Raw genomic sequence first — 12,315 nt, 5'->3', positions numbered from 1 at the left:
CTTGATGGAATCGTTTTTCTCCATCCCAACATGTGTCATATAATTGGTACATCAAATGGGAAAATGCACATTAAAAATTCCTTGCTCCGGAATGGCTGCAATGTTGTTTACTATAGTGCTGTCGGAAATAGAATAAAAATTATTTTCGTCGATTATGTATTACATATTAAACAGACAAGTAAATACTTTGTAAATATCTATTTAATTATAGTCTACCTAATTTAGCATTTACTTGTTTTGGCTCTATTGATGTACAAGGTAGTGTTTACTCTTGAATTAAAAGAAATGTCAGTAAACAGGTGATTTGTGCACTTTATTGGAACAGACTATAACAAATCTTGGTCAACTAATTATTATGTTAATTTCATTGCTGTTACAATATGCGAGGGACCGTTTCTGATGATGGTTTACCCCTATTCCTCTCCAAAACTAAATATTTGTAGACATTTATAAGTAACATTTGAACAAAACTGTCATGAACCATTTTGAGTTTCTGATCAATTTTCCAGTATTAAAGGTGCTATCTAAAAGTTGCATAATGACAGCTATTGCAAATCATATTTTTATTAAATTTTGCTTTAATATTTAAAGACTACACCTTTAACTATATGCCCATAGATGATTATAGGAAAAGATTTTATCTACTAGTAGAAATTACATTTTTATTGGAGAATCTTTATCACAAACAGTAAAGTTTGTTTTATTTAACGACGCCGCTAGAGCACATTGATTTTTTATCTTATCATCGCTATTGGACGTCAAACATATGGTCATTCTGACACTGTTTTTAGAGGAAACCCGCTGTCGCCACATAGGCTACTCTTTTACGATAGGCAGCAAGGGATCTTTTATTTGCGCTTCCCACAGGCAGGATAGCACAAACCATGGCCTTTGTTGAACCAGTTATGGATCACTGGTCGGTGTAAGTGGTTTACACCTACCCATTGAGCCTTACGGAGCACTCACTCAGGGTTTGGAGTCGGTATCTGAATTAAAAATCCCATGCCTCGACTGGGATCCGAACCCAGTACCTACCAGCCTGTAGACCGATGGCCTGCCACGACGCCACCGAGGCCGGTCTTTATCACAAACAGATGCTCACATATAACTTCTGATATAGCACCTTTAAGTGGTTGCAAGGTTGTGTAAATTTCTACTGTATGTATATTGAATTTATATTTATTAAATATGCTGGTCAAAATTAATAATTTATGCTGCAATTAAAAATAATCAGTTATCTTTCAGTTTTAAATTAAAAGTTTGTTTCAGGGTAAATGAAATTGACACATCGATCAAAATGTGTTATAGTCTGTTCCAATAAAGGTAATAAATCTTCTGTTACTGACATCTTTATTTAATTTCAAGAGTAAACACCACCTTGTACATCAATGAGAGCCCAAACAAGTAAATGCTAAATTAGGTAGAGTATCATTAAATAGGTATTTACAAAATATTTACTTGTCAGTTTAATATGAAAGAAATAATTGACGAAAATACTTTTTATTCTATTTCCGACACTACTTTATTTTTTTTTTTTTTTTTTTTAGTAAGGATGTTCAACATTAAAAAGTGACCTTATGGTATTCCATATGAACTAACATGCATTTTATGAGTATATTCAATCCAATACAATACAATTCACAGTACTTTGATGTTCTGGGTAGGCATGTGCACCACCAGCACCATGTCCTGGATCCACGCTGCTATTTTCTCAGCCTATGTGGTAGAAAACCATCCATAGCTGATATATTCTATGTGCTGTTTTTATAGCCATCCGTCCGTCCAATCATCCATACATCCATCCATCCACCGATCCATCCATATATCCATCCATTCATCCATCCAAACAAACATTCATCCATCCAACCATCCATTCATTAATCCATCCATCCATCCAACCATCAATTCATCCATCCATCCAACCATCCATCTATCCATTCATCCATCCATTCATCCATCCATCCACCCACCCACCCATCCATGCACCCATCCATCCAACCAACCAACCATTCATCTATCCATCCACCCTTCCATCCATCCATCGACCCATCCATTCATCCATCCATCCATCCCTCCGTTCATTCATCCATCCATCCATCCATCCATCCATCCATCCATCGTTTCATCCATCCAACCATCCGTTCATCCATCGTTTCATCCATCCATCTCTCCATCCCTCCCTCCCTCCATCCTCCCTCCCTCCATCCAACCATCCATTCATCCATCCAGCCATCCAATCATCCATCGATCCCTCCATCCATCTATCCATCCATCCACCCACCAACCTATCCACACTATCCATCCATCCACCCACCAACCTATCCATCCATCCATCCATCCATTCATTTCAAATAGTGTGTGTGTGTGGGGGGGGGGGGGGGGGGGCAAGCCACGCGTATTTCACACTTTTTATAAAGATTAAGACAAAAAGAAAAGCCGTACATACAGACCCTCGCCACAATTCCTACATGGGTCTTGTTGGAATTAAATGTCTCGCCTATCATAATTGTTTCGGTGCACTGTGATGAACAAAGATCCTTAGGTGCAACTATAAACCAAGTTTTATTGACCTAGGACTAACACTTCGTGAGAAACTGATAATTTAGAAAAGGAGATACAAAAATTATCTTGCTAATAAATATGGGACATAACTCTTACAGGATTATCAGACAAACTCCGCTGTTATATATATATATATATATATATATATTACTCTTCAAAAAAAGAAACGCAAAAGGGTACAAATGGGTTATAACTCCGATTTTATGTTTCCTACCGGTTCATGCTTTGTGAATATAAGGTCATTGCATGTCCCAAACACATTCCCACGGTTACATTCGATAAAACGCAGCTACTGTAAAATAAAGTTTCAAAATGTGAATATTCGCAAAAACGCAGCCACGTGCAAACCATGTCACCACTGCACGTGCGTTGTCTGCACGTGCAACATGAACACCGACAGTATAAAAGTGCAGGGTGTTCGCTTGCCTGGCCTCTGTATCTGGCCGACAGTTGACAATCCAGGACATGCCACGTCTCAGTGAACCGCAGAGAAACAATGCCATCGGCCGACTAGACGCAGGCGAATCCAGAACGGCCGTTGCCAGGGCATTCCATGTGTCCCCAAGCACCATCTCCAGACTGTGGGACCGTTACCAGCAACATGGATCAACACGTGACCTCCCTAGATCCGGTCGACCACGGGTCACTACCCCCGGGCAGGACCGCTACATCCGGGTACGCCACCTTCGGGAACGATTGACTACTGCCACCTCCACAGCCGCAGCAATACCAGGTTTGCGCAGGATATCCGACCAGACCGTACGGAACCGCCTACGTGAGGTAGGAATTCGTGCCAGACGTCCAGTTCGAGGTGTCATCTTAACACCACAACACCGTCGACTCCGATTGCAGTGGTGCCAGATTCATCGACAATGGCCTCAACTGCGATGGAGACAGGTGTGGTTCAGTGACGAGTCCCGATTTCTGCTCCGACGTCATGATGGAAGATGTCGCGTGTATAGGCGTCGTGGGGAACGTTATGCGGCAAACTGCGTGCAGGAAGTGGACAGATTCGGCGGGGGTAGTGTCATGGTGTGGGCAGCCATCTCACACACTGGCAGAACTGACTTGGTCCACGTGCAGGGCAACCTGAATGCACAGGGCTACATTGACCAGATCCTCCGGCCACACATCGTTCCAGTTATGGCCAACGCCAACGCAGTGTTCCAACATGACAACGCCAGGCCTCACACAGCACGTCTCACAACGGCTTTCCTACAGAACAACAACATTAATGTCCTTCCTTGGCCATCGATATCACCGGATTTGAACCCAATTGAGCATCTATGGGACGAGTTGGACCGACGCCTCCGACAGCGACAACCACAGCCCCAGACCCTGCCCGAGCTGGCAGCAGCCTTGCAGGCCGAGTGGGCCACCATCCCCCGGGACGTCATCCGTACTCTGGTTGCTTCAATGGGCAGGCGGTGCCAGTTGTCAACACACGCGGAGGCCACACCCGGTATTGACTCCAGATGACCTTGACCTTGGTGGTGTGTCCTATCACTTACTCACAATGGACTAGAGTGAATTGTGAACAATCCTGCAACATTTGGTAATTATCGGACTCACCATTCAATAATTAAATCAATTCTCCAAATGTTACGACAATGTGGTTTTGTGAGTAAGTGATAGGACACACCACCACCGATGTGTGGCCGGAGGATCTGGTCAATGTAGCCCTGTGCATTCAGGTTGCCCTGCACGTGGACCAAGTCAGTTCTGCCAGTGTGTGAGATGGCTGCCCACACCATGACACTACCCCCGCCGAATCTGTCCACTTCCTGCACGCAGTTTGCCGCATAACGTTCACCACGACGCCTATACACGCGACATCTTCCATCATGACGTCGGAGCAGAAATCGGGACTCGTCACTGAACCACACCGGTCTCCATCGCAGTTGAGGCCATTGTCGATGAATCTGGCACCACTGCAGTCGGAGTCGACGGTGTTGTGGTGTTAAGATGACACCTCGAACTGGACGGCTGGCACGAATTCCTACCTCACGTAGGCGGTTCCGTACGGTCTGGTCGGATATCCTGCGCAAACCTGGTATTGCTGCGGCTGTGGAGGTGGCAGTAGTCAATCGTTCCCGAAGGTGGCGTACCCGGATGTAGCGGTCCTGCCCGGGGGTAGTGACCCGTGGTCGACCGGATCTAGGGAGGTCACGTGTTGATCCATGTTGCTGGTAACGGTCCCACAGTCTGGAGATGGTGCTTGGGGACACATGGAATGCCCTGGCAACGGCCGTTCTGGATTCGCCTGCGTCTAGTCGGCCGATGGCATTGTTTCTCTGCGGTTCACTGAGACGTGGCATGTCCTGGATTGTCAACTGTCGGCCAGATACAGAGGCCAGGCAAGCGAACACCCTGCACTTTTATACTGTCGGTGTTCATGTTGCACGTGCAGACAACGCACGTGCAGTGGTGACATGGTTTGCACGTGGCTGCGTTTTTGCGAATATTCACATTTTGAAACTTTATTTTACAGTAGCTGCGTTTTATCGAATGTAACCGTGGGAATGTGTTTGGGACATGCAATGACCTTATATTCACAAAGCATGAACCGGTAGGAAACATAAAATCGGAGTTATAACCCATCTGTACCCTTTTGCGTTTCTTTTTTTGAAGAGTATATATATATATATACTCAGCGTCACTATTGAAGGGTCATTCATATTGTCAGTACTGCACATGCGATGCCCGTCCAACACACTAATTATGAAAGAAGGAATGTATGGCCTTCGTTGATTAGACCCAGAATGAGGTTTCCTAAGTAGCATTTGGATTTCAATTTGAGTAATGGTACTTCCGGTTAGAGGCCACAAGAAAATGGTAAAATTTATGAAAACACACGTACTACTATCACCCCAACAAATGGGTTGTCTCAACGCACCCATGTCTGGAATTCTGTATGTTGTGCCCATGCAATGCATTCTCACCATGGGTATAAAAGTGTGCATGATTGCCATCCACATTTCCACGCACACTTCAGTTCATAATTATTACGTGTCCATGGCATTATTATTGTGTGTCCATGACATTATTTTTGTTTGCCTACATGACATCATTATTCGTTCCTATGGCATCATCATTTTGTGTCCGTGACATCATTACTGTGTAGTGTGTAAATGGGCGGGGTTTAGCTCAATCGGTTGAGTGCTCGCTTGAGGTGCTTGCGTCACAGGATCGAATCATCTCAGTGGATCCATTCAACTGATTGTTTTTCTCTCGTTCCAACCAGTGTACCACAACAGGGCAAAGGCCGTGGTATGTGCTTTCCTGTCTGTGGGAAAGTGCATATAAAAATTCCCTTGCTGCATTAGGAAAAATGTAACGGGTTTCTTCTCATGACTACGAGTCACAATTACCAAATGTTTGTCATCCAATAGCCAATGATTAATTAATCAATGTGCTCCAGTGAAGTCGTTAAACAAAACAAACAAATAATTACTATCCAAGGACGTGGCGGGGCGCAGCCCAGTGATAAAGCGCTTGCTTGATGCGTGGTCCATCTGGAATCGAGCCCATTTAGTCCATGAGCCAGACCAAACATTGGTACAATCTGAGGGCACCAAACATAATTGTTATAAATTGTTTTAGTACAGCCTAGGACAAAACAAAAATGCATGATGAAATTTCCAATAGAGTAGCTTTAGCTAGTTATCATACTTTTTAAAATTTATCATTCAGGTGGTAAAAAATCCGACAAGTCCGTGTTTTAGTGTTTGCCAAATCATTAAAAAACCTTGTAAATCGGTACCCACAATGTTCTTTGTGGTTTTTGTATCTTTCGGAAGTGCACATTAGCGATCCGAGAGGTGTAAACGTGTCACCATGGACATTTTGAAATATTCAAGATGGCGTCCAAGATGGCTATCAAATCTGAACTGGAGACACCTCCAATTCTTTATCAACAATGACGAAACTGTTGATGTTCGAGACAGTGTTCTAGAGATCAAAAGATTAATTATGAACTAATCCCAGCTAATCTAGTCATTACAACATCATTTATATTCAAGTTGGCCACCACTTTATCAGCCAGAACAAGAAAATTGTAATTTATCGCATTTTACATCAACTATAGCAACATTGTGATGTTAGGGATTGAGTTTTATTCATTAAGGAATTCATTTACAACATGTTTATGCTAACTGAGATATTGCACCAACATTTAAATCCAAGATGGTCTTTAGGAGTAAGAAGTGGTCATATCTTTCATTCTATTTTACCGCAAACAATAATGTTTACTTCAAATACAGGGTTTTCTAGGTGGCAACTATATCATTGCTGTAATTCAAGATGGCTAACAAAATGACTGCAAAAATAAAGAAATGCGATATATGCATCACCTTAAACATCTTCATAAATCAAGGCTAATATTCGTTCCTCGTATTCAGCCTTGATACATGTCGTCAAGAAATCGTGCCACAAAATGCTTAAATTTCATCATTGGATGCGATGAGATCTGATTGCAACGAATCGCAACGCTCCTTATAGATTCCCTTGTTATTGTAAACAAAGATGGCAGCGTCAGCGTCCGGCGGTTAATTTTTGATATTGCTTTCAAGATTGTCACATGTTACCGATGCTGTGATTGGTCAGCGATGTCATCGTGTAAGGGACATAATCGGTGTTACAAATTTTCTTCCAATAGAGAGCGCTAGTAGTGGATATCAGTAATCTTGACTGTACATGTATCAAGGCTGAATACGAGGAACGAATATTAGCCTTGATTTATGAAGATGCACCTTAAATAATCTTTTTAAAACTAACTTCTGTTTATCTAAAACATCATTTAAAATATAAATTCTTACGCTGACCGCTATGTCTTGAGGGTTCACCGATCTATTTTTAAACTATCTAGAATGTAACTTAACATCATATAGACCAAAATCTTCATTGCCAACGTGGCTGTGATAATGACTGTGGTGTCAGTTTAGACCATTCCCATTTTCTGCCTTTTGATAATGGATACATTACTCCGGCATCGAAAAATGTTGGTTAAAAAGGTACATTGGATCGTTTGGACGATTTCAAATGGTGCATGCCTTCACTCCACGATCAGCCAATAGCCGATGTGTATTTTTGTCCTGGGGTGTCGTTAAACATTGATTCATTCACTCCACGTGGAATAGTTATTTATGGAAGTGATCTAAAGGTTCGGGGTTATTATTTTTTTTCACTAATCGACATCTGTAACATCAGAATGTAGCCTTCCTTGTGACGTCACCAGCTAAGTCCTTAAGTTTAATAGATTTAAATGCTTCAGACAGAATTTTCATAGCTGTTGCTTTTGCAACCCTTTATATTATGGTAGCAATATCACAGTCTGAAAGAACATGGGTCATTAAATGGCATGCAACCTTTTCACGTTTCTTTGCGTTTCCCCCATTGCCCATTGCAGTTCTTGTGAGTATCTCTATCGTTTGAACTGAAATCAGAAAAAGCAATTCTGAAATTATGCAACTAATTCGGTGTACCGATTCAACAAAACATGCCATTTTTGAATGCGAAATATGGGTGTTTAATTAACAGCTCAGTTGCCATATAATTTCTGTAGTTCTCATGTAACAAATTCGCGAACAACCGTTGCACTAAAAACAACCTTACATAATGTTATGAAAAGAATGAAAGTGAAATGACTGACTACATATGTATTATTTTCTTTAATCTACTGTGCTTACATCATTCATTCATTGGTTACTGGGTGGTGTATTTAAAACAAATAAAGCAGTTTTGTTGGCAGCAATCCTTTTGCTGTTATTTGAATCATATTAATATATAGCTACTAAGTTCATTTGATGATAGTCTATCATTTACAGGTATAACCGAAGCATACTAGTATACTAGTAATTGCTATGCGGAGATAAATTGTCTTAGTTGACAAAATGCAATGATACGTACACATCAGTTATATAGAGATAGGAAATGGGAATGATAAATTATGATGGGTGGCTGAAAAAGTTTTAAGCCTAATTGTGATGGACTGTGTTGGCGGAATTGGTTAATAATTATTTTTCAACATAATCCTCCCCGAGGTCTACACACTGCTGACATCGACGCTAGAGTGTCTGAATCCAACTGGTATAAAAGGCTTCCTCCTGGTGGTGTAAAAAGTCCGCCACAGTAAAAATAATGTCATTATCATTTGCATAATGCTTGCCAGACTGTTCTTTCTTCAAGTTTCGCAGGAGGTGGAAATCTGGTGGATGTTCCAAAGCCACAGTCATGCATTGCAACCATGACGACAGCAGACTTGTGTACAGGTGCCCTGGAACACAGCATACTTACACCTTTGTCATGCCCGTAGCATTGCTCAAAATGTTCTCAACTCTTCTATTGTCTACGTGGCTTGTGTATTAGCTACGTAGCTTGTGACGACTCATCGTTCATCCTTGTATTGTATCAACATTATCCTCAGTGGTGGTAGTTGAAGATCTTCCTGGTCATGGATCATCTTCTGCCCAGCTCTTAACAGTGACAACAGAAGGAGCATCATCCTATAAAGTTGACACCAATGTAGAATAGAAGTTAGTCCTTTTAAATGGAGATACTTGATGACATCACAAAAGTCAAATGTAGCCTATAAGCATATATTATTGCACGTAATATATGCCAATTGTCAAGGGTGTTTCAGTCACCCACAATATAAACATTAATCACATGTGATTTGCACACATATGCCCATTTATCACAGCAAGGTTGGCACTGTGAACTACTTGGTCCATGGCATGCATCTTTATATATGTAGATATTGTTTTGGAAAAACTATTGGTCTACCCTTTAAACTTAGCAGTTGGTTTCAAAATGATTGTTTTAGGTGATGCTAAACACATAGTGGTCATTTCTTTATTTTTACAACCGATATGGAATCGTGGATTCATGCAATGATAAAATATCTCTATATTATAAAGAGAATGCGAGAACTGAAATGCTTGCCATATGGAAAACCTTGTTTTTGAAGTATAGATTACTTCTCACCCTTGGCGGCCATTTTCATGGCCATCATGGATTTAAATGATGATGCATTATATCTCAGTTAGCACCAGAGGCCATTATAAATGAATTCCTTTGTCCATAAAATTAATTTAATAACATATAAATCTCTTCCTAGTTGACGTAAAATACGATAAATTACGATTTCCTTGTTCTAGCTAATACACTGGCGGCCATCTTGGATTAAATGATGTTGTAATGCCTTACTTAACTGTAAATAGTTCATAATGAATTCCTGGTGAATGTTGACAAGTTCATTTCAGTTTGTATTATTAAAATTAGCTATATAATCACATACAGATTAATACAGAGAAACGTTATTAACTTTTTTTCAGAAAAATACCCCTCTTTTCTAAAACTCAGTTTCTGACTAAGCTACCATGCAGAAAAGTCCATCATGCTGTTTTGAGATCCAGTTACATACTCCTATCAAAAAAGCATAATTAAGTTTGATGCCCTCGGATGGTACCAATGGGTCAACTTTGGGGTCCCGGCTCATGGATTAATTGGACTATTTCTCGTTCCAGGCAGTGCACCACGACTGGTATATTAAATACCGTAGTTTGTGTTATCCTGTCTGTAGGATGGTGCACATAAAAGATCCCTTGCTACCAATGGAAACATGTTGTGGTTTCCTCTCTAAGACTATGTGTCAAAATTACCAAATGTTTGACATGGATAGCCATGGTCCTGTTATTAGAAATATCTTCTTTGAAAATGTAACATTTGGATATACATATATTTCCAATCTGCAAATAATCTAAAATTGCTATAGATGCTTGGGTTGGTCGAAATGATATAATGTGACCGACGTTCATGATGAATAACTCCATGCACCCAATCGTTGCATTACTTTCGACAATGCGTATGATTGGAAATACAACTGAAGAAAGAAAGAAAAAAATGTTTTATTTAACGACGCACTCAACACATTTTATTTACTGTTATATGGCGTCATACATATGGTTAATGACCACACAGATGTTGAGAGAGGAAACCCGCTGTCGCCACTTCATGCGCTACTCTTTTCGCTTAGCAGCAAGGGTAGTACATACCACGGCCTTTGATATACCAGTCGTGGTGCACTGGTTGGATACAACTGACAAAATTGTTATACACGTGGAATTATAAAACGTGAACATGATCATTTTTAAAAATTAGCTCTGTTACATAGCTCATAAAGTTATAAAAATGCGTTGATTAGTTTTTGTTTTGACGAGTATATTATGTTGGCAAAGTATGGTTCTTTGATATTGAACACTATGGCAGTGTGACCATGTCTCTATGCAACATGCACTGCAAACTGTGCAGATTGTAATACAAATATAATGAATTCATTAAAAAAACAATACAACTGTTGTTCATAACCATCGAGTGCGGATACTTTCTTTCATTAGAATCAAACTAATCAGGTCTGGTTTATGTTAAAACATGTTTTTAAAATCTGATACTTGTAATTGATCTGTTGAAAAATTCCCAGGACCCAAAAAATTTATAAATGCGTGTTTTTTTTTTTGTGTTTTTTTTTGCTATCGCAAACCTAGAAAACAAAATTGTGATATTCTCTGATATGCTGATAGGATAGGAGAAATGTCACAGTTTTTGCTGTTTTATTGACAGCTGTATTGAAAACATAAATCGTTAAATAAAACAGACTCAAAGCATTTTCAAAACAAATAAATGGTTTTATTTTTCCTGAACATAAGTATTGAATTAACAAATAAATGGCTGGCTAGCTGGCTAGGTCAATGAATTAATGAACGAAAGAACGAACGAACGAACGAATGAACGAACAAACGAATGAATGTACTGAATGAAGGAATGAATAAATCAACCAATGAATGAACGAATGAACTGAATGAAGGAATGAACGATTAAATAAACGAATGAATGAATGAATGAATGAATGAATGAATGAACGAACGAACGAATGAATGAAAGAACGAATGAATGAAAGAATGAATGAATTAACGAACGAACGAATTAATTAATGATGACTCTACAGCAAACAATTCCAATATAAAGCAGCTATAGGCTGTTCTCACACCGACTGAAGGCACGGTTGATGCACGTTCGACACCGCTGAGCCGTCTATAATATTCAATATGGCTTCTCTAATGTCTGGGGGGAGGGGCGGAATGTAATTCAGTGGAGGAGCGCTCACCTGAGGTAAGGTGGGTCGTAGGATTGGGGGGGGGGGGGGTTGTTAGTTGGACTTTTAAGTAAACCCCTGTTCAAAAGATGGAGAATCTGGTAAAAAAAGAAAAAGAAAAAAAGATATTTTGCTCCCCGACCCCAGTAACCCCTGTACATGGCCCCTGAAAATTCGCCACCAAAATATTCCCCCTTATTCTTATTTTCGTAATTTTGAGCTTCTATAATATGATAATATTGGCTTATGATGCATCCGTATATAGGTTTTCGATGGTGCTGAGTCCAAATATGGGCTTAGAAATAATCTTCGAAAATCCAATATGGCGGAACTCCAATATGGCGGCCATAATCGACCATTTTCTGATATGAATGATCAATATAATATAATAATATGGTTGTCATATGTCGTTTTATAGGTTTTCGAGGGTACTGAATCAGAATATGTAGTGGGAAATACTGTAGGACCATCCAATATGGTGGAAATCCAAAATGGCGATACACTCAATGAATCAGTTTGTGACTATGATCAATAAAATGAACGCAAACTCCTGAATTATGGTATCATTATCATACAATACATTTTGTAGCTGTAATTACTTT

This window comes from Gigantopelta aegis, chromosome 2, assembly GCF_016097555.1.
Source record: "Gigantopelta aegis isolate Gae_Host chromosome 2, Gae_host_genome, whole genome shotgun sequence".
NCBI lineage: Eukaryota > Metazoa > Mollusca > Gastropoda > Neomphalida > Peltospiridae > Gigantopelta > Gigantopelta aegis.
This window is presented reverse-complemented; position numbering follows the sequence as displayed.